The following is a 23,781-nucleotide window of genomic DNA, read 5'->3' as shown; positions in this document are numbered from 1 at the left end:
TTCAGATTCTGTCTCCCTCTCTCTCTGACCCTCCCCCGTTCATGCTCTGTCTCACTCTGTCTCAAAAATAAATAAATATTTAAAAAAATTAAAAAAAAAAAGTCTCAGTTTCTCCAGGCAGTGAATGATGCTATAGCTAAGAAATGGCTTCCAAGCAAAGATCACATCCTGGGCAACATGAGGAAAATATGATTCCTTGATGATGCCAAGGTGTGGCTCTAATATGTTCTGTTAGATCTCAGAATGGTCTAAAGTACTATTCAGATAAAAGTTCCCCTAAAGAGATTAAGGGTCTATCTCACAGATCCCAAGTAAGAGCAATAAAATTCATTAGCGGGATAAAGCTATTGTCCCTAAAGCATCTCAGAAGAAGCTCAAGGTAAAAAGAAATTAACTTAAAGAATTTTTGTCTAGTGCAAATGACTCTCAAGGAGGAGAAATTCTGCCCCCACCTCCATCTCCATTCAAGTACTAACCAGGCCCGACCCTGCTTAGCTTCCGAGATCAGACGAGATCGGGCGCGTTCAGGGTGGTATGGCCGTAGACCCCCCACCTCCATCTCCATAATCTCTGACAATGTCAAGAAACTGTTTGGTTTATCATAACTTGGAGAAGCCTTACTGGTACCTAGTGGGGAGAGGCCAGTATGCTCCCAAAAACCTTGTAATATACATATTGTCCCCACAAACACAGCAAGCAAATATCAATACCAAAACGAACAGACCAATAGTACTGAAGTTGAAAATCCCTGTCTAATGGATAAATTGTAGCAAGATTCATGGAAGACCAGCATACTGATATATAGATATAGATATATAGATATTTTTACATTTGTGGAAACATCATCATCTTAGATGTTGTAATGGAGAGAAACAGTACAAAATAAAAACCAGATTTGAATTCCCCATATTCTTTTGGCAGGAAGTTGCTAAGAATATTCTTCTGCTGCAAATGCATGCTCTCTATTATGAAAAAAGAAGGTTGAATCAGAATGGAACCAAGAGCTCAAAAAGAAAGCAGAATCTCAAATCATGGAGAATTAATTATTCACAGGGCTTAAGATCTAATCAAGGACATTCCAACTTGTACTCCACTGAATTTCAAAATTGTGGTGGACCAGTGACTCCTTCATATACCTCATTTTCCTTTTTACAAACAAAAATCTTTATATTAGTTGTCCTGTTTCTGTCTCTCCATTGCATGTTGGATGTGCAGGGGTTAGATTATTTGTCTCAATAGTTTATTAAGTAAAGAGAATATTCATGGAGCTGAACTTGAGGAATAGGACGTAAGGAGCCTCATTTGTACCTGTTCTTCATTTAGATGGCAAGGTTCTGGATTTTGAGCTGCTGCTCTAATGGAGGCCTTAGAGGTTTTTGGAGACCTTGGGACAGAGTGAGTTTATTTTGCATATAGGAATGATTATTAATAATGAAGGAACAGAGGGTAGACTGTGGCAGCCAACCATCAAGATGACCCCAGTGTTTCCCATGTGCGTTATTCATACCCATGTGTAATCACCTCCCACATAATATCAGGGTTGATTTATATATTATTTATTACTATATAAAACGTGGCCCCAAAACTATGTGGCCTAAAATAAGATATATATTTTTATCCTCAAGTTTCTGTAGGTCAAGAATCTGGGTGCAGCTTTGGTGGGCCCTTTGCTTCAGAATCTGTCACAAATCTGTAATATAAGTGCTGGTCGGAGCTGTGATCTCACTTAAAGGCTTCGCCTTGGAAAAAGACAATTTCAAGCTGACTCATAAGATGATTGGCATGATTCATTTCCTCAGAGCTTGTTGAACCGAGGGCATCAGTCCTTATCTGATAGTCCCCTCACTTCTTTGCCATGTAGACCTCATATGCTTGCTACAAAGGCTGCTGATCTGCTCACAACCTACACCAAGCAGCTCAAAGAGTTATGAGGATTAAATCTGTAAATGTAGGTAAAGTGCTAGCATAAGTGACTAACACTTAACAAAATATAGGTGCTAGACGTTGTTATAATACTCAAAAAAGGAAGGAAAAAAAATTAATGCAATGCCTTTATTTTAAAAACTAATACGTTAATTGTCAGAATTCCAAAGATTATGCACATAAATGCATGAATAATTATAAATGTGAAATGAAAAAAAAACAATCTCAGTATTATTCCTCCCTACACATTTTCTTTCAAATTGGTAGATAATTAGTTTAAGAAATTAAAACATAGAAGTACACTATTTAGGTAATATTCTTATTTCTAGCTCAATGAAACAAGAGGAAAAATTAACTATCATATTTACAATATATTCACATAAAGTTTTAATTGGTAAGTCATGGAGCATACATCTGTCATGGTTTGATAAGAGAAATTTCCTGGGGAAAAGAAAAATATATGTATAATAAAGTATAATTATAATTGATTAAGTAGACAGTCAAGCTCATATATTATCATAAGCAAGGAAACTATTTCCAGGATATATTATGGAATTATACTAACAACTGTGATTTCCTGCTAAAATAAGATACAACAAATTAGGTTTTTATGTCAAACCATAAAGTTTTTAGATGACTAAGTTACTCATAGTAGACTATCTCTGTTTTAATGACTCACACAAAATTCAGAAGTCATTCATTACTTTTACTCATCGTAGCCTGTTATGTAATTACCAAGAACATATAACGTCCAAATATCATGCTATAGACACAAAAGGATGATCCTCAAATTCAATTACAAGCTTAGTAACTTAAAACACAATTTCTTGCATCACTGTTTTTTAAATTTTGTGCTAGCATATATTCATCATTGTATGAAAAGACACTGCATATTGATAAACACTTATTTCCTAAGATAAAAGGAGGGAAAAGTTGTTCCAGTCTTTGTTAGTTTAATAACTAACAGGGTGGAAAAAGTTCGAGAGAAAAGAGAGTGAATCCAGGAAGAAATCCATTATCAAGACTCAGTCTTGGGTTTATCTTTTCTGATATCCTCGTGCATTCTAAAGTGGGTACTTTCTTTAAATTATAGGATTTAGAATAAATCAACTTACAATATATTCCTATGATAGTGTCGTCCCTTACTAGGTTCCCAGGATGCTTATTGTTCAAAATACACCCTATATATGAACCTCAAACTTACTTCCACTATTACCAGAGTCTCAAAGTTTTCTTCTGATCGATACATGCCCATCCAAAGTTTTACATACATTGTCGCTATATCTTGCTCTAAATTCAATTATTTATTCATTCTTTCAATATACTGAGAATTATTTCCAAGCAGGAATAATTATACTGTTCTGTCCAGAATTCCAAATATGTATGAAGCAAAAACTTTCCAAATCAATCATACAAGTCAGGGTTCTCATCTGGGCAGCATTCAAACATCTGCGATCTGTAGTATGTGTGTGTGCGTGTGTGTGTGTGTGTGTGTGTGTGTGTGTGTGTGCACGCGCACATGTGTACTCATGCACATACACATGTAACTGTGTGACAGGTTTTATAAATAAAGGTTCACATAAAAATACATATAAACATTTTGACATATTGAAGGATATTTAATGTAAACCACTTATCAATATTTCAGATAATACCTCAGTTATAGCTTAGAGTATGCTTTGCTTTGGACTACTGCTAAGCATTGGTCTTAATGTCCAATAGCTAATGGTCATAATATCTCATTTCTTCTTTGGAAGCTTTCATAGACTCTTCTTGAAAAATCACTTAATTTAGAATAAGTGAAATCATTCTATTTTCCAAATTGGCCAGATTGATATCCTTACATGAAGCTAATGATTATTTCATTGATAGGGAAAAATTACATTATAAGATGGCTGACAGCACTGATAGGGGAATTCCAGTCCCCACCCGACAACTCCCCTTCCAGGTTCTTCTTCCTGCTCCACTTGCTTGCAGCCCATGCCAAATTACTAATGCAGAAGTAACAGACTATAAATTGGCCCCCATGCTTGCGCTGGGTGCTCAGACCTCTGAAGAGTGATCTCCTCTGAGGCCCCCGGTTGGAAATAAACCTCCTGTCTTCCAAGATCTCCAAGTGCCACTTGGTTCTTCTGCCAGGTGATCCAGGCCAGGTTCTGTAACATCATAAGATAATGATAGAGGACAACGGGCACCTGGGTGGCTCAGTCGGTTGAGAGTCTGACTTGATTCGGCTGAGGTCATGATCTCACAGTTGGTGGGCTCATGCCCCACTAGGGCTCTGCGCTGACAGCATGGAGCATGGTTGGGATTCTCTCCCTCCCTTCCTGGCCCTCCCCGACTTGTGCTTGCTCACTCTCTCTCAAAATAAGAAACTTAGAAAAAAATATATATTATATAGCAATTGGCAATTTAAGAAATGCATTTAGTATGACATAGTGAAAAAAGCAAACAAAGTTGGTTGCTCAAAATCCTAAAATAATCTTTCAATATTTAAAATTGTGAGTTATTTAAAAATGTATGAAGGTAATTAACATTAGCTGTCCCCATCTGGCATTTTTAAGGTAATATTAGAACTAGTAATATTTTTTTCTGATGAGACACAAATGAGGTGGCAAATTAATTTTTTATTAATTAGACATGTAAGTTCTTCAATTTGTTTTAAAAAAGAAAATATAGATTTTAAAAATAATTACTGCTCTTCAAAATTCTTAATTTTTAAGTTTATTCTCTGTTTTTATTTTCTGATTTTTTAATTGTACATTCTGACTAGATTGATATATTGTGAAATTAGATGATATAAATATATCAGGTCATTTGTGACATGTAGATCTCAAATGTATATACACACACACAAATCTTTCTATTTATCTATCTGTTTAATTATCTGAAGCAAATTTTGCATAGCTGCTTTCAAGCTCTATCTAGAGATTTCATAAAACATTTTAATCTTAAAATATGGTAGCATACTAGATTTATTCTATATATTTTTATTTAACTATTATTTCTCACTGAGTGGTGAAAAAAGTCCAAAAAAATTGCTGTTTTGTCAACTACCTTGCCCATGTGAGTACCCACACACTCTGTATTCCCACCTGCTATTCCAGTGTCCAGATAAATTGTCCATGCCCTTTTTTACAGCACAACCCTCCTAAAACTCACATAATCAAGGACTTTTTTTCTATCAATTCTCCCTTCTTTTTAGGAAATTTTAATTTTTCTCTCTATATCAGATCATCCCTATCAAAATAAAATCTATTTTTTTCTCCTATATTTTTCTCTTGGTCTTATATCTATCTCATGGTAGCTACTGATGAGGTTTTTTGGGGGATTGACAGTGGGGTTCGTGGGGTCTGGAGCCAATGGCCAATAAAAAAATCCTTGTAGATGTCTTTGGTGCAAAAAGGTGATTTTATTAAAGTACGGGGACAGGACCCATGGGCAGGAAGAGCTGTCCTGGGACCATGGGGAGAGACTGGTTATATACTATGGGGTTGGGGGTCATAAAGTCCAGTGGAAGTTTGCAGTGAGATTTTCATATGCTAAAGAAGACTCCCATTAGTGGAGGCCTAGCTATTGTCAAGCTAAGGTTGTTTTTTCCCTCTAGCAAAGCATTAACATTAAGACAGTAAGGAGTTCCTGGAGAAACATTTTACACTGCCAGCCTCAAGTATTTGTCAGTGGGCTGTAGGTTATAAGGAAATTTACTTCTATTGCCATTTCCTTCTGCTTTTGTCTCCCACATCACTCTGGAGGGGTGATAGAGACTTAGGTCCTGCAGGACTATGATCTCTATCAGTTAACCATTTGTTTGGGGGCAAATGTGTTTGGGCAGCCAGGAGTGCCTGAGGAATATCGCACACATCCCACCTGGGGCAGGGGTGGGGTGTTGACTGTCAACTTGCCTTATGCTCCCTCATCAGCTACCACCCAACTTCTGTCTCCCCATTTACATCAAAACTACTCCTGACAGTTGTCAATGCTCTTTGTTTCCAGTTCCTTTCATCTCATTCTCTCAATTATTGATCCCAAGCAGGCTTTCTCCTACATCTCTTCAACAAAAGATACCACTGTCAAATTCAGCAATGCCTTCTACGTGTTGGAGTTTAGGAGTAAGACCTGACAGAAGCTGAACCCTTGATGGCCTGTCCAGTCCAGCAGGAGCAGGAGGCATAGAGATCCTAATGGAAAGAAAGAGTTGAGGGAGGAATACCTTAGCATCTTTTCCATCGCCTTCCCATCTTCTGTAAGCCTCACACACTGACCCACCCAAATGGAACACAGCTTATCCAGGAACCTGGGAAACATTGCCCCAGTGAGTCAGCCCCCACAGGAACACAGAGCCTTTTCAAGTAAACACAGCCAATCTGGGATGCATAACAAAGGAAGAATGGGTGTGAGTGCAAACAGGCCTCAGGACTGGCCAGACAGACATTGAATGAATATTTGTGGATTCAATAAATGATCTGAAAATGTGAGCAGATGTGGAACATATAATGTAATTTCTTTGATCTATATTAATGCAATTGAGTGGAGATTAACTGACAATAGAGTAACACTCTCTGCTTTATGTATAATAAAATGATAAATATAATTGCTATACTGTTATACCTATGTTATGATTATATAATCATAATGTTTGATAAAACTATATAATTATATAGTTATTATATATTCTATATATATTCTATATAGAATATAGTTATTATATATAACTATATATTATATAGTTATTATATATTCATATACATATATATTAAATATACATATATATTATATATGTTTGATATGTTTGATAAAACTATCATGTTTGATAAAACTATATATGTTTGATATGTTTGAAAAAACTATGTAATTATATAGTTATTATATATTCTATATATATTATATATAGTTATATATAACTATATATTATATATAGTTATATATTCATATACATATATATTATATATACACATATATACATATATATTATATATGTTTGATATGTTTGATAAAACTATATTTGATAAAACTATATATGTTTGATATGTTTGATAAAACTATATGATTATTTATATATTCTATATGCTATATATAGAATATATTTATTATATATAACTATATATTATATATATAGTTATTATATATTCTATATAATAAAGGCTATCTTTGATAAATGTTTCTAATTTTTTCAAATGCCAAAATTAAACTTTGCTTAGAAATAACAACGTTTTAGCATCCACATATGCGGCAAACATGTACAAATATTTGTAAAACTAAGATAAAAAATTCTTTGGCATTTTCCTCAGTAATACACGAAGACCTTGGCAATAAGGTCTTACCACTTAAATAATTAAACTTATCAAGACAAAAGTGTATTTTTTGAAAAAGCATTGGGTAGAACTTTTTATATAGCTGGGCTACCAGTCTTTCCCAGAACACAGGGGTGTGGACTGATTGTGAAGGTATAGTCTTTCCAAACTGAAAACATTTGAGACCTTACTTAACACCCCTGTTACTTACGTCTTCCAAGAGTAAAAGCAACAAAGTAAAAAAAAAATTATTAGCTCCAAAATTTTTTCAGCTTTTTAATTCTGCCACTAAATGTTCAATCTTACATAAAGCATCTTTAAAAAAAAATAGTGTTGGTATATCATACAAATGATCCTCAGAAAGTTAACAATGGATTTCTTATCACACCATGGAGACCAGAAGACAGTGGGATGGCATATTAAATGTCCTGTGAACAAAAGAATTGTGCAGCTGGCAAAACTGTCCATCAAAATGAGGGAGAAGTTAGGACATTCTCAGATAAACAGAAATGAGGGAGTTTGTTACCACTAAACTGTCCTACAAGAAATGCTAAAGGGAGTTCTCCAGACTGAAATGAAAGGACACTAGAGGCACCTGGGTACTTCAGTAGGTTAAGCATCTGAGTCCTGATCTCAGCTCAGGTCATGATCTCACGTTCTTGAGATTGAGCTCCATGTCAGACTCTGTGCCGACAGCAGAACATGCTTGGGATTCTCTCTCTCTTTCTCTCTCTGCCACTTCCCTGTTCGTACCGTGTGCATGTGTGTGTGTGCTCTCTCTCTCTCCCCCTCTTTCTCTCTCTCTCAAAAAAATAGACTTTAAATTTGGAATGAAAGAACACTAAATAGTTACTCAGAGCCATATGAAGAAATAAAGATCTCTACTAAATATATGGGCATAAATGTAATCCAGTATTAACTGTAGTTTTGGTTTGTAACTCCACTTTATTTCCCACAAAATTTAAAAGACAAATGAATAATTGTATATCTAAGCTCTTGTACACATAATTGGTAGAGATGTAATTTGTGACAATGACAACATAAAGGTGCAGGGTGGGGGGTTAAAGCTGTATAGGGGCAGAATTTTGTATGCTGTTAAAGTTGTTGGTATCATTTTGAACCAGACTGTTATGAGTTTAAGATGCTAAATAAATTTCCATGGTAACCACAAAGACAATATCTAAAAATTATGCAGGAAAAAATATGAGAAGGATAACAAAATGGTTCAATAAAAAAAATCAACTAAACACAACAGAAGGCAGTAATGAAGGAAATGAGGGACAAAAAGTACATATGAGGCACATACAAAAGACAAATAGTCAAAGAGCAGAAATAAGTCCTTCCCTATTTGTCATTACCTTGAACGCAAATTAAACTCTCCAGTCAAAAGACAAAGATTCACACAATGGTACAAAAACCAAAATACAACTAACTACATGTAGTCTATATGAGACTCAGTTTACACTGAAAGACACAAAGAGATTGAAGATGAAAGGATGGAAAAAATATTCTATGCAAATAGTAACCAACGAAGAGCTGGAATGGCTAGATTAATATTAAACAAAATAAATTTTAAGTCAAAACCCATGACAAGGGCAAAGAAAGATCTTTACATACTGACAAGACGATGACCTGAGAAGATATAACAATTACAAACATATATGCCCTTTTGTACATTGATAGTGGGAATTTAAAATGGTGCAGCAGATGTGGAAAAGTTTGGTTGTTTAAAAAGCTTAAGAAACTTCAAAAACTAGGAAACAGTACGGCACAACTAAAAGCGTAAACAACTCAAATGTCCGCCAACAGCTGGAGAAACAAAATGCTGTATATACATACAATGCATTATTGTTCTGTAGTAAAAAGGAATAAAGTCCAGATACATAAAGGACTTTGAAAACATATGCTCAGTATAATAAGACATAAAAGGACAAACGTTATATGATTCCACTTTCAAGATATATAAAAAATAGGTTAATTCAAAGGTTACCAGGGTTGTGGGGAGGAAGAATGGCTGAGTTATTGCCCAATGGTTACTGAGTTCTGTTTGGGTGGTGAAAAAGTATGGAAATGTGTGTGTGTGTGTGTGTGTGTGCACGCGCAATAAGAAAATTTCCAAAAAATTTTTAAAAATTATCTTTTTAACTGAAGGTTTCTTTTCCAGGAGGTTAGCAACATCTAACACAACTCCTTCCGAATAGCCTTGAAAATCCTCACACAGACCCTTGATGGCCCCACGTGAGTAATATTCTCAGTCCTGAATCAATTACATCAATGCTGGGAATTGGGTATTCTGATTAGACAGAACTCTTATAACCAAATCCTTAGGCAGAAGAGTAGACTTTACCACCTGTAAATAGATGGAATCAACTTCTTACGGGAATGAGGAATCTATCATCAGTAAAGTAGAAAAAGCCTAGGCAGATCAAAATGGCAAACTGCTACAGCTGTCTTTATCATAGATCTATAATTAAACCTAAAACTCTAAGTTACAGGGAAATAGAGCTTTAAGAAATATCAGAAGTTGTTATAGGTTTTTGAATGATTTATAGTGATGTGACACATGTTTATGTCTCAATCTGTTACACATGAAATTTCTAAAATATTATATTACTGTATATTAAGTCAATGTACTATCACTATACTTATCTGAAGTAATTTCATAAGGATAGCTAAATGTCATCTAAAAATCCTATTATTATTATTATTATTATTATTTTGCTTAAAAACTTCAAAGTTAGTTGCATTGCTAAGTTATGAAAATGAGACATTCTTTACTTTTTTTAAGTTTTACTTATTTATTTTGAGAGACAAAAACAGCACAAGTGGGAGAGGGGCAGAGGGAGAGAGAGAGAGAGAGAGAGAGAGAGGAGAGAGAGAGAGAGAGAGAGAATACCAAGCAGGCTTTGAGCTGTCAGCATGCAGCCCGATGTGGGGCTCAAACTCACAAACCGTGAGAACATGAGCTGAAGTTGGGCACCTATCCAACTGAGCCACCCAGGCACTCCATAGAGTAAGTTCGTTTATAGAGTGACCTTCCAGGTAATGTACTTACTTCTGTTTCAGTCCCATAGAAACTTCCAGTGAGACTCTGGAAGATAAGTGCTTGAGACTAAGTTGGGAAGAGAAGATATGTAGAGGCAGAAGTGGTCTTGACACCCTCCAAATCATTTTATGTTATAATGTATTGGAGTGGTATGTTCAGGTTATAACAAGATTGCTGAGATGCTTGACACAGTCCAGAAAAGAATATGCCTCTAGACATGATTCTATAATGAATGGCAAAATGCATTAGACTATCTGATGTGAAACCAAGTTTATAAAAGGTAAATTACCAAGTTGGTAGACAGAAAGTTTTGCTCAAGGTGTTCACATATTATAAATGCCACTGTCAGATAAATGCAAACCTAACTTTCAAGGGGTAATCTCGAAAACTGTGTGACAGCTTTTAGAGGAAAACAACGATTTATCCGACACCAGAGGAGCACAATTTACTACTAGAGTGTTCTAGGAGGAGCAGTTACAATATGTTGTTTTTAATTAGTCGCCTGCTTTTCCCTGGAAGAAGAAACTTCCATTAATGAAATTCCACTAGTGAATTCAACTTATAGAAGGGCTCCTTTTAAAACCAGGTCATCTCTAACATCTTTACTCCTTTGGTCAGTGGCCTAAAAGTGATCTAGGAAAATATGCAGCTTGAGGACTGCTAATGGGGTCTTTGTGCCACCCCGCAGCACTCGTAGGAAGTTAGGATGATTGAGGCTGTTAATCATAAAGACCCTGTAGCTAGAATGATAAGCAGTAGTTTTCATCATCATAGTGCTTATTTATATAACCCTGAAGTTTTCAGCCCTACTTAGCCAGCACAACACCACATACGTTTGTGGTGTGAAATAGTGAAGGCAGCTGTAAACTGTTTAACTTCCACCTCGAGACAGTGACACATAGGGAGTCTCTGTGCCCAGCTGTCAGGATGTGGATTGCAGGCAAATAGCTCCACCCTGGGAGACTCGGAGGTCTGGTGGGGAAACTAATTCTGGGTCCCAGAGCTGGCAATAGCCCTTGATGTTTTACTTCTATGCCATGCTCATTCTCCTAGGATGTTTCCAAACATTTCGTTAGTTGGAGAACTTTGGTAATTTCAGCATCATTAGTAGCAGAGGAAAGCTCTCTAGCCCATTGCAAGAGGGAAAAATAAAGTCAGCAACCACAAGCCCAAGGCATATTGCAAATGTGCTTCCTACTGAATTTGTTACAGCTTCTTGATCTTTGCCTAAAGTTTGCTGAATTTTCTCCATTTTGAAAAACTGTTCATTTAATAATAAACATGTTCCTTTAATATTGTTTCTCCTCAAACTACAATTATAACTAATTTCCTAATCCATGATTTAAAAGACAAAAGAACTCAGCTGTAGAGAATCACTGGGACATCTGTATAAAACTTCAAGGAGCCTCTTCAAACTTGCTTCTTCCATCTGGCATTTGCATTTCCTTCCCCTCAACTTCCCTTTCACCCAAACACAGTGGAGCTCTAGGGCTACTGTTCAAAGTCACGGACAGATATCACTTAATTCTAGTTGGCCTACATTTTATTTTTATTTTAAATTTTTCTTGGGGAGGACTAAATCATACATAAAGGGGAAAGTATAAATCATGTACAGAGAATCAGTAGGAACCTATTTAACCATAACCTTGGATAAAAAGAATATAGTTCCAAGATTATAGAAGACTCCTGTGTAGATCATATATCCCTATTGCTTAGATACAACCAATATACTAACTTATCTGATAAAAGTCTCTTGCTTTTTAAAAACATAGTTTCTTTACCCATTTGTACATTCTTAAACAAAAATAATTTAATTTTCCCTGCTTTTCCAATTTGTTGAAATGGAGTCACAGTGGATATATTAATTTGTGGGCTATAAGCAAGTTACTGCATGATGCTGTGGTTCACCTGTTTTCATTGTAGTAATAGTCCACTGTGTAAATATATGATTTATTTTTCAGTTCTGTAGGACTGGCTTTATAATTTGTGAGAGCTAATTCAAAATGAAAACGTGAGGCCCCAAGTTCAAAAAGTATTATGAATTTTAAGATAGTGACAGCAAAGTATTAAGCCAAGCAAAGGTACCTTTTACGTGTGGGCCCCCATTAGACTGCATAGACCACATGCCCGTGAAGCCAATCCTGACTCAATTATTGATTTACATGTTTTTGTTTTTGTTTTCTTTTCAGTTTCCTTCACTTCCCTTCCCTTTCCTCTTTCCTTTCCCCTTTCCTTTTTTCTTTTCGCTTCCTTTCCTTCTTTTCCTTTTCCTTTCCTTTTCTTTTTTCTTTTTTCTTTTCTCCTTTCCTTTCCTTTCCTTTCCTTTCCTTTCCTTTCCTTTCCTTTCTTCCCCTTCCCTTCCCTTCCCTTCCCTTCCCTTTCTCCTTTTCTTGTACTTACCAACCAGCACACTTTTACAAACATCCTGCTAAATTTCTCCTGGGGCACACGTTCAAGAGTTTCTCCAGCATACATACACCAGAGTCTGTCTGCTGCCTTAAGGATGTGCATTTTTAATAGCTAATGGCAAACTGTTTACCCAACTGCTCAGTAAATGTTGTATTGTCAACACAATAGTTTAGATTTCCTTTATTTCACATCCTTACCTATTATATACTTAGTGATACATAATAATAACTCCTTGTGATGTTAATATTCTTCGTGATAAAATAATGATTCGTCTTTATTTCATAACCTATCGTGATAATAATTGGAATTAAATTTCATTTACTTGGGGTGCCTGGGTGGCTCACTCGGTTAAGCGTCCGACTTCGGCTCAGGTCATGATCTCACAGTCTGTGAGTTCAAGCCCCGCGTTGGGCTCTGTGCTGACAGCTCAGAGCCTGGAGCCCGTTTCAGATTCTGTGTCTCCCTCTCTCTCTGCCCCTCTTGTTCATGCTCTGTCTCTCTCTGTCTCAAAAATAAATAAACGTTAATAAAAAAAAATAAATTTCATTTACTCTATCAATGTGACGAAAATTGTCATTTCAAAATGTTTTGTAATTACTGGATACTGTATATACATCTCCATTTGTAATCTCTTTAAATGTCATGCATTTAAGCTTTGTAATTTTTTGTGTATAATTATTATAGATTTTTAATTAGACTTTCCCTAGCACTTTATACTTTTTACTTATGACTTTTATCTACTTTTGGTTATTTTCAGTAGAATGTCTGAATAATGGTCTATGAAACAGCAGAAAACGAAGGTCCCTGTTTCCTATTAATCATCAAAATTTTCAAGAGACATCTATATTTGCTCTCTTTATTTTCTGATTACTTTCTGTTTAAATGGCTTTGGAATCAATTTTTTAAATTTGCTTATCTACTGAAATTTAGTTCTCCTGAAAGATCATTGCCCATCTAATAGTAAAGCCAGATAAATCTTAATGTTTTAAGCTCACTTCCTGTTTGACATGTCTCCACATTTCAGACTTTCCTTTTTTTTTTTTTATTTTTTTTATGAAATTTATTGACAAATTGGTTTCTATACAACACCCAGTGCTCATCCCAAAAGGTGCCCTCCTCAATACCCATCACCCACCCTCTCCTCCCTCCCACCCCCCATCAACCCTCAGTTTGTTCTCAGTTTTTAACAGTCTCTTATGCTTTGGCTCTCTCCCATTCTAACCTCTTTTTTTTTTTTTCCTTCCCCTCCCCCATGGGTTCCCGTTAAGTTTCTCAGGATCCACATAAGAGTGAAACCATATGGTATCTGTCTTTCTCTGTATGGCTTATTTCACTTAGCATCACACTCTCCAGTTCCATCCACGTTGCTACAAAAGGCCATATTTCATTTTTTCTCATTGCCACGTAATATTCCATTGTGTATATAAACCACAATTTCTTTATCCATTCATCAGTTGATGGACATTTAGGCTCTTTCCATAATTTGGCTATTGTTGAGAGTGCTGCTATGAACATTGGGGTACAAGTGGCCCTATGCATCAGTACTCCTGTATCCCTTGGGTAAATTCCTAGCAGTGCTATTGCTGGGTCATAGGGTAGGTCTATTTTTAATTTTCTGAGGAACCTCCACACTGCTTTCCAGAGCGGCTGCACCAATTTGCTTTCCCACCAACATTGCAAGAGGGTTCCCGTTTCTCCACATCCTCTCCAGCATCTATAGTCTTCGGATTTGTTCATTTTGGCCACTCTGACTGGTGTGAGGTGATACCTGAGTGTGGTTTTGATTTGTATTTCCCTGATAAGGAGCGACGCTGAACATCTTTTCATGTGCCTGTTGGCCATCCGGATGTCTTCTTTAGAGAAGTGTCTATTCATGTTTTCTGCCCATTTCTTCACTGGGTTATTTGTTTTTCGGGTGTGGAGTTTGGTGAGCTCTTTATAGATTTTGGATACTAGCCCTTTGTCTGATATGTCATTTGCAAATATCTTTTCCCATTCCGTTGGTTGCCTTTTAGTTTTGTTGGTTGTTTCCTTTGCTGTGCAGAAGCTTTTTATCTTCATAAGGTCCCAGTAATTCACTTTTGCTTTTAATTCCCTTGCCTTTGGGGATGTGTCGAGTAAGAGATTGCTACGGCTGAGGTCAGAGAGGTCTTTTCCTGCTTTCTCCTCTAAGGTTTTGATGGTTTCCTGTCTCACATTTAGGTCCTTTATCCATTTTGAGTTTATTTTTGTGAATGGTGTGAGAAAGTGGTCTAGTTTCAACCTTCTGCATGTTGCTGTCCAGTTCTCCCAGCACCATTTGTTAAAGAGGCTGTCTTTTTTCCATTGGATGTTCTTTCCTGCTTTGTCAAAGATGAGTTGGCCATACGTTTGTGGGTCTAGTTCTGGGGTTTCTATTCTATTCCATTGGTCTATGTGTCTGTTTTGGTGCCAATACCATGCTGTCTTGATGATGACAGCTTTGTAGTAGAGGCTAAAGTCTGGGATTGTGATGCCTCCTGCTTTGGTCTTCTTCAAAATTCCTTTGGCTATTTGGGGCCTTTTGTGGTTCCATATGAATTTTAGGATTGCTTGTTCTAGTTTCGAGAAGAATGCTGGTGCAATTTTAATTGGGATTGCATTGAATGTGTAGATAGCTTTGGGTAGTATTGACATTTTGACAATATTTATTTTTCCAATCCATGAGCAGGGAATGTCTTTCCATTTCTTTAAATCTTCTTCAATTTCCTCCATAAGCTTTCTATAGTTTTCAGCATACAGATCCTTTACATCTTTGGTTAGATTTATTCCTAGGTATTTTATGCTTCTTGGTGCAATTGTGAATGGGATCAGTTTCTTTATTTGTCTTTCTGTTGCTTCATTGTTAGTGTATAAGAATGCAACTGATTTCTGTACATTGATTTTGTATCCTGCAACTTTGCTGAATTCCTGTATCAGTTCTAGCAGACTTTTGGTGGAGTCTATCGGATTTTCCATGTATAATATCATGTCATCTGCAAAAAGTGAAAGCTTGACTTCATCTTTGCCAATTTTGATGCCTTTGATTTCCTTTTGTTGTCTGATTGCTGATGCTAGAACTTCCAGCACTATGTTAAACAGCAGCGGTGAGAGTGGGCATCCTTGTCGTGTTCCTGATCTCAGGGAAAAAGCTCTCAGTTTTTTCCCGTTGAGGATGATGTTAGCTGTGGGCTTTTCATAAATGGCTTTTATGATCTTTAAGTATGTTCCTTCTATCCCGACTTTCTCAAGGGTTTTTATTAAGAAAGGGTGCTGGAATTTGTCGAAGGCCTTTTCTGCATCGATTGACAGGATCATATGGTTCTTCTCTTTTTTTTTGTTAATGTGATGTATCACGTTGATTGATTTGCAAATGTTGAACCAGCCCTGCATCCCAGGAATGAATCCCACTTGATCATGGTGAATAATTCTTTTTATATGCCGTTGAATTCGATTTGCTAGTATCTTATTGAGAATTTTTGCATCCATATTCATCAGGGATATTGGCCTGTAGTTCTCTTTTTTTACTGGGTCTCTGTCTGGTTTAGGAATCAAAGTAATACTGGCTTCATAGAATGAGTCTGGGAGTTTTCCTTCCCTTTCTATTTCTTGGAATAGCTTGAGAAGGATAGGTATTATCTCTGCTTTAAACGTCTGGTAGAACTCCCCTGGGAAGCCATCTGGTCCTGGACTCTTATTTGTTGGGAGATTTTTGATAACCGATTCAATTTCTTCGCTGGTTATGGGTCTGTTCAAGCTTTCTATTTCCTCCTGATTGAGTTTTGGAAGAGTGTGGGTGTTCAGGAATTTGTCCATTTCTTCCAGGTTGTCCAATTTGTTGGCATATAAGTTTTCATAGTATTCCCTGATAATTGTTTGTATCTCTGAGGGATTGGTTGTAATAATTCCATTTTCATTCATGATTTTATCTATTTGGGTCATCTCCCTTTTCTTTTTGAGAAGCCTGGCTAGAGGTTTGTCAATTTTGTTTATTTTTTCAAAAAACCAACTCTTGGTTTCGTTGATCTGCTCTACAGTTTTTTTAGATTCTATATTGTTTATTTCTGCTCTGATCTTTATTATTTCTCTTCTTCTGCTGGGTTTAGGCTGCCTTTGCTGTTCTGCTTCTAGTTCCTTTAGGTGTGCTGTTAGATTTTGTATTTGGGATTTTTCTTCTTTCTTGAGATAGGCCTGAATTGCAATGTATTTTCCTCTCAGGACTGCCTTTGCTGCGTCCCAGAGCGTTTGGATTGTTGTATTTTCATTTTCGTTTGTTTCCATATATTTTTTAATTTCTTCTCTAATTGCCTGGTTGACCCACTCATTCGTTAGTAGGGTGTTCTTTAACCTCCATGCTTTTGGAGGTTTTCCAGACTTTTTTCTGTGGTTGATTTCAAGCTTCATAGCATTGTGGTCTAAAAGTAAGCATGGTATAATTTCAATTCTTGTAAACTTATGAAGGGCTGTTTTGTGACCCAGTATATGATCTATCTTGGAGAATGTTCCATGTGCACTCAAGAAGAAAGTATATTCTGTTGCTTTGGGATGCAGAGTTCTAAATATATCTGTCATGTCCATCTGATCCAATGTCTCATTCAGGGCCCTTGTTTCTTTATTGACCATGTGTCTAGATGATCTATCCATTTCTGTAAGTGGGGTGTTAAAGTCCCCTGCAATTACCACATTCTTCTCAATAAGGTTGCTTATGTTTATGAGTAATTGTTTTATATATTTGGGGGCTCCGGTATTCGGCGCATAGACATTTATAATTGTTAGCTCTTCCTGATGGATAGACCCTGTAACTATTATATAATGTCCTTCTTCATCTCTTGTTACAGCCTTTAATTTAAAGTCTAGTTTGTCTGATATAAGTATGGCTACTCCAGCTTTCTTTTGGCTTCCAGTCGCATGATAAATAGTTCTCCATCCCCTCACTCTCAATCTAAAGGTGTCCTCAGGTCTAAAATGAGTCTCTTTTAGACAGCAAATAGATGGGTCTTGTTTTTTTATCCATTCTGATACCCTATGTCTTTTGGTTGGCGCATTTAATCCATTTACATTCAGTGTTATTATAGAAAGATACGGGTTTAGAGTCATTGTGATGTCTGTATGTTTTATGCTTGTAGTGATGTCTCTGGGACTTTGTCTCACAGGGTCCCCCTTAGGATCTCTTGTAGGGGTGGTTTAGTGGTGACAAATTCCTTCAGTTTTTGTTTGTTTGGGAAGACCTTTATCTCTCCTTCTATTCTAAATGACAGACTTGCTGGATAAAGGATTCTTGGCTGCATATTTTTTCTGTCTAGCACCCTGAAAATCTCGTGCCAATTCTTTCTGGCCTGCCAAGTTTCAAAAGAGAGATCAGTCACGAGTCTTATAGGTCTCCCTTTATATGTGAGGGCACGTTTACCCCTCGCTGCTTTCAGAATTTTCTCTTTATCCTTGTATTTTGCCAGTTTCACTATGATATGTTGTGCAGAAGATTGATTCAAGTTACGTCTGAAGGGAGTTCTCTGTGCCTCTTGGATTTCAATGCCTTTTTCCTTCCCCAGTTCAGGGAAGTTCTCAGCTATGATTTCTTCAAGTACCCCTTCAGCACCTTTCCCTCTCTCTTCCTCCTCTGGGATACCAATTATGCATATATTATTTCTTTTTAGTGTATCACTTAGTTCTCTAATTTTCCCCTCATACTCCTGGATTTTTTTATCTCTCTTTTTCTCAGCTTCCTCTTTTTCCATAACTTTATCTTCTAGTTCACCTATTCTCTCCTCTGCCTCTTCAAGCCGAGCTGTGGTGGTTTCCATTTTGTTATGCATTTCGTTTAAAGCGTTTTTCAGCTCCTCGTGACTGTTCCTTAGTCCCTTGATCTCTGTAGCAAGAGATTCTCTGCTGTCCTGTATACTGTTTTCAAGCCCAGCGATTAATTTTATGACTATTATTCTAAATTCACTTTCTGTTATATTATTTAAATCCTTTTTGATCAGCTCATTAGCTGTTGTTATTTCCTGGAGATTCTTCTGAGGGGAATTCTTCCGCTTGGTCATTTTGGATAGTCCCTGGCGTGGTGAGCACCTGCAGGGCACTTCCCCTGTGCTGTGGTGTATAACTGGAGTTGGTGGGCGGGGCCGCAGTCAGACCTGATGTCTGCCCCCAGCCCACCGCTGGGGCCACAGTCAGACTGGTGTGTGCCTTCTCTTCCCCTCTCCTAGGGGTGGGATTCACTGTGGGGTGGTGTGGCTCGTCTGGGCTACTTGCACCCTGCCAGGCTTGTGATGCTGGGGATCTGGCGTATTAGCTGGGGTGGGTAGGCAAGGTGCACGGGGGCAGGAGGGGCAGGCTTAAATCGCTTCTCCTTAGGTGATCCACTTCAGGAGGGGCCCTGTGGCAGCGGGAGGGAGTCAGATCTGCTGCCGGAGGTTTGGCTCCGCAGAAGCACAGAGTTGGGTGTTTGCGTGGAGCGAGCAAGTTCCCTGGCAGGAACTGGTTCTCTTTGGGATTTTGGCTGGGGGATGGGCGGGGGAGATGGCGCTGGCGAGCGCCTTTGTTCCCCAACAAACTGAGCTCTGTCGTCCGGGAGCTCAGCAGCTCTCCCTCCCTTTGTCCTCCAGCCTTCCCGCTTTCCGAGCAGATCTGTTAACTTATGACCTCCCAGACGCTTAGTCGCGCTTGCTGTCGGAACACAGTCCGCCCGGCCCCTCCGCTTTTGCAAGCCAGACTCGGGGGCTCTGCTTGGCCGGCGAGCCGCCCCTCCACCCTGGCTCCCTCCCGCCAGTCCGTGGAGCGCGCACCGCCTCGCCGCCCTTCCTACCCTCTTCCGTGGGCCTCTAGTCTGCGTTTGGCTCCGGCGACTCCGTTCTGCTAATCCTCTGGCGGTTTTCTGGGTTATTTAGGCAGGTGTAGATGGAATCTAAGTGATCAGCAGGATGAGCAGTGAGCCCAGCGTCCTCCTAAGCCGCCATCTTGCAAAACCTCCCAGACTTTCCTTTTTAAAGCTCTCTCCTTTCTTGGCAATAGTGCACATTCCTAATGCCATTCTTCCTTTGCCACATGATTCCAGAGAATCCCCATCACTGATAAAACATTCTGTTAAGTTTGTGCCTTGATCATTTGCTTTAAAAAATAAATAGTTTTCAGTAGGTGACCTCAGTATTTCTGTAGCTCTAAGTATTACATCTAGTCAATAACTCTCAATGTTATAATGAAAATATAATTTTCCTTTTTAACTCATATTCATTTCCAGTTGTGTGCCATATCCATATTTGTTTCCAACAAAATGTCATATATTTCAATGAGGGCTAAATTCACATATCTTTTTTATATCCCCCAGGTAGTTAATAGTATCATTTTTGTCAAAAATGTGACCATTAAACTACTCAACTCACAGAAAAGAGAACTCTTTCAGCAACCCTAAGACTCCAAACTGAGTTTGTGGCATTTACATGATTTTGTCAGCAAAACTCTGTTCCCTCCTGGGCAGTAAATCATGGATTCACGGATTTATTTATTTATTTATTTTTGCACTGCCTTGGACAGATGTATTTTTCAAGCAAATTTACATAGTTTAATCAAATAGAAACTAAACCTCCCGAATAATTTCAATTCAGTCTGTATTCTAAAATTCCATAATATCTCCTAGTCTCAGTATGCAGCTGAGAGGTTTCTTCCTTTCTTCTCAGTATATACTTTCAGCATTCAGTCCCCTGTAAATTTTCACATTGGTTGTCCTCTCTATTGATAATGAACAGATGATATGAATTTCAGGATCTCAAATTTCAGCAGAAACAAATAATGGAAAACAAGAAGCTTTAAAATGTTTAGGTTGGATAACAAAAACAAAATATTTATGGAAGGCTTATTATATTGTAGGGACTGTGTGAGGCATTTTGCATGCAGTAATTCATTAAGCTTCCACATAGATTGTAATGATTTTCTAATTACAGAGAGGGAAAACTGAAGCTGAGAGAAGCTAAGTAATTTATCCAGGATTACTCCAAGGGATTGAGCCACTTGGCTCAGAACTGGAAGATTCAAAAGCCTGTGCATTTAAATGGTTGTCCTTGTGGCTCTGTTTCCCACATCAAGAAATGCATGATGGCAGAAAACTTGAGCTTTATCGAATTCAAGAAAACAGTGAAAAGGAAATATTGTCCAGACAGCTGTGAAACAAGATTCCCTCAGTGTTGGAATCCCAAAAAGGCTTCCTCAATTCTGACCGAAGTTACTTTGAATGCAAAAATTCCAGGCCATGAATCTTGACATAATACTCAACTTTCTTGTCTGTTTCTAAAACACCTAATCAATGGGGCACCTGGGCGGCTCAGTCAGTTAGGCGGTCGAGTTTGGCTCAGGTCATGATTTCGCAGTCCGTGAGTTCGAGCCCCACGTCGGGCTCTGTGCTGACAGCTCAGAGCCTAGAGCCTGTTTTAGATTCTGTGTCTCCCTCTCTCTGACCCTCCCCTGTTCATGCTCTGTCTCTCTCTGTCTCAAAAATAAATAAACGTTAAAAAAATTTTTTTAAAACACCTATTCAATATTTATGCCCCATATGTTTTCCTTCTTGTATCTCAAATCTATCATATTCTTTTTATTGCCATTGTACCAATGATCTACTTGGGAATAAGTGAATCATAGCTAGACTGTTAGAATAGGACCGTTCTTTCTAATAATTATAGCTATGGACTCAATATTTTTGTCTCCCCAGAATTCATATGTTGAAATCCTAAATCCCAAGGTGATTATGTTAGGAGATGAAGCCTTTGGGATAAGATTAGGTCATGAGGGTAGAGCCAATTAGTTTTAGACTTACTTAGGACCTGATATTCTTTTCTATTTTGATCTTTTCAAATGGGAGTATCTATCCTACACCTGTCCCATCATTGTATTTTGGAAGTATATAACATGTTTGATTTCAAAGGTCACAGCTGGAGGAAAGCAGTTTGCCTCAGAATGAAACATACCTTCAGTCTCACCCATATATGATTTCAATGATAGTTAAATGACACTTTGGACTTAGACTTTTGTTGATTCTGTAATAAGCTAAGACTTTGGTGCCTGTTGGGATGGGATGAGTGCCCTATGCACGAGAGAAGGATATGAAGACATGAATTTGGGGGCTGTCAGAGTGGAAAGCTATGTGTTGTATCTCCCCCATTTCCTGAAACTCATATATTGAAACCCTAAACCCCAGTATGATGGTATTAGGAGGTGGAGACTTTGGGACCTCATTAGGTCAAGAGGTGAAGCCCTCATGAAGGGGATTAGAGCTCTTACAAAAAACTCCCTCCCTACTTCTGCCATGAGAGAACACATGAAAAGACAGCAATCTAAAAGCCAGATATTGTGTGTGCCAGCACCCTGATCTTGGACTTCCCAGCTTCTAGAACAGTAAGAAATAAGTGTCTGCTATTCATAAACCACCAAGTCAATGCTTTGTTTTGTTTTTGTTTTATATAGCAGCCCAAATGGATGAAAACAACTATATACCTTTTTTCATTCATAAGGCAAGGAATAAAGATTGTAATAGTGAGTTAAGATTTGTGCCCCCCAAAGAATACTCTTTATTTATCATTAGGAAAAGATAAGATAAAGCATGCTTATAAAAAAGACTTATAGATTATTTTAATTATTGAAACAATAGAGAAGTTGAAAGCATAAAGACTATATTTCATATACCCTAAAACTTTAAAAGAAAGAAAATAATGAGAACTCCAAATTTAGAAAGCATCAGAAATATAATAACTAAATTGTTTAAAACAAATAATGTACATGGGTCGTTTTCATTATGATTTAAATATAATAATGTAAACTATAGTAACATAGTTGATAATTATTTCTACTTCTTTCTTTGAAAGAATTATACTTCCCTGCCTGAGGACCTCAGGATTGAGCGTAGAACTCATTTTGCCATTGAAATATAAACAAAAAAGGGATACTTTCAAACAGAAGGTTTAGGAGTCAGCACATGGCTAGCCACGGTTTCTTTTATTTGCCCTTCTAACAAGGGCAAAATCCTGGATTTTGACATCCTGGATGAAGGTGATGTGGATAGAACCACACTGGCTCATTATGGATGTGTGATCATAAGCCAGAAATCAACCACTATAGTTGTAAACCACTGAGATTCTTGGATTGTTTTTCACTGGTGCATAGTTTTTTCTATCCGGAAGGATAGAATGATATCTAGTGATTATTTTTATCCAAATTAATAGAACCTACCTAAAGAATATTCTACAGAGATGATTAAGAATCCTATATAACCCTTTTATTTTTTAATTATTTAAATGCTTATTTACTTAGAGAGAGCATGTGCATGAGCATGAGCAGGTGAGGGATAGAGAAAGAGGGAGAGAGAGAGAATCCCAAGCAGGTTCCATGCTGTCAGCACAGAGCCCAAGTGGGGCTTGAACTTACAAATCATAAGATCATGACCTGAGCCTAAATCAAGAGTTGGACGATTAACTGACTGAGCCATCCAGGCACCCCACAACCCCTTTTATGCATCCACATGCACAAGGAATGCACCCAGCTCTATTGTTGGGGCAGTGATTAAGCCATACAAAAAAAAAAAAGGGGCAAAACTTCTCCCCTCATACAACTTAATTCTAGTGGAAAGAGAAAGACTAAACAAATTCTTAGATTTTACAGAATGTTAGAAGGTGATAAATATTTTGGAGAGAAATAAAAGCAAGGAAAATTGATGGAGAATCCAGGGTCTGGGAAAGGATTGAACTTTAAAGTTCCCAGAGAAGATGTCACTGAGAAGGTAACATTTAGCAAAGAATTAAATGAGGTGAAGGAGCAAGACTTTAAGGTATTTGGAGGAAAAATCTGGGCAGGAAGAGGGGGATGGACAAAGATCTTGAGCCAGGTGTATAATTGCAGCAAGAAAAACAGAAGGGCCAGGTCAGAATGAGTGGGAGAAAGCAAAATGGAAGATGAGATAGAGAGGTAATGTTCCAGATTATGTGAGGCCAGTAAGAGGTAGCCTATCCTGGCTGCTGCATTGTCAGAGTACCTCCAGCTGGACCACCGGGAGGCTTTCCTGGTCAAGGAAAAGAGCTGATTGTGCCGTGAGCACAGTGGTAGCAGTGAACTTTGGTTAAATTCTGGATGTAA

General features: G+C 37.6%; 1 long non-coding RNA gene across 1 annotated transcript in view; it reads left to right on the top strand.

Moving 5' to 3' along the window:
• LOC125172292 (uncharacterized) overlaps window positions 1-23,781 on the top strand; it is a 74,430-nt gene that overhangs the window by 31,347 nt on the left and 19,302 nt on the right. The window contains exon 3 of the long non-coding RNA XR_007154675.1: window positions 9,382-9,455. This is a non-coding gene — a long non-coding RNA (uncharacterized LOC125172292). The remainder of the gene's footprint in view (window positions 1-9,381; window positions 9,456-23,781) is intronic.

This window comes from Prionailurus viverrinus, chromosome A1 (assembly GCF_022837055.1).
Source record: "Prionailurus viverrinus isolate Anna chromosome A1, UM_Priviv_1.0, whole genome shotgun sequence".
Taxonomy (NCBI): domain Eukaryota; kingdom Metazoa; phylum Chordata; class Mammalia; order Carnivora; family Felidae; genus Prionailurus; species Prionailurus viverrinus.
This window is presented reverse-complemented; position numbering and strand designations above follow the sequence as displayed.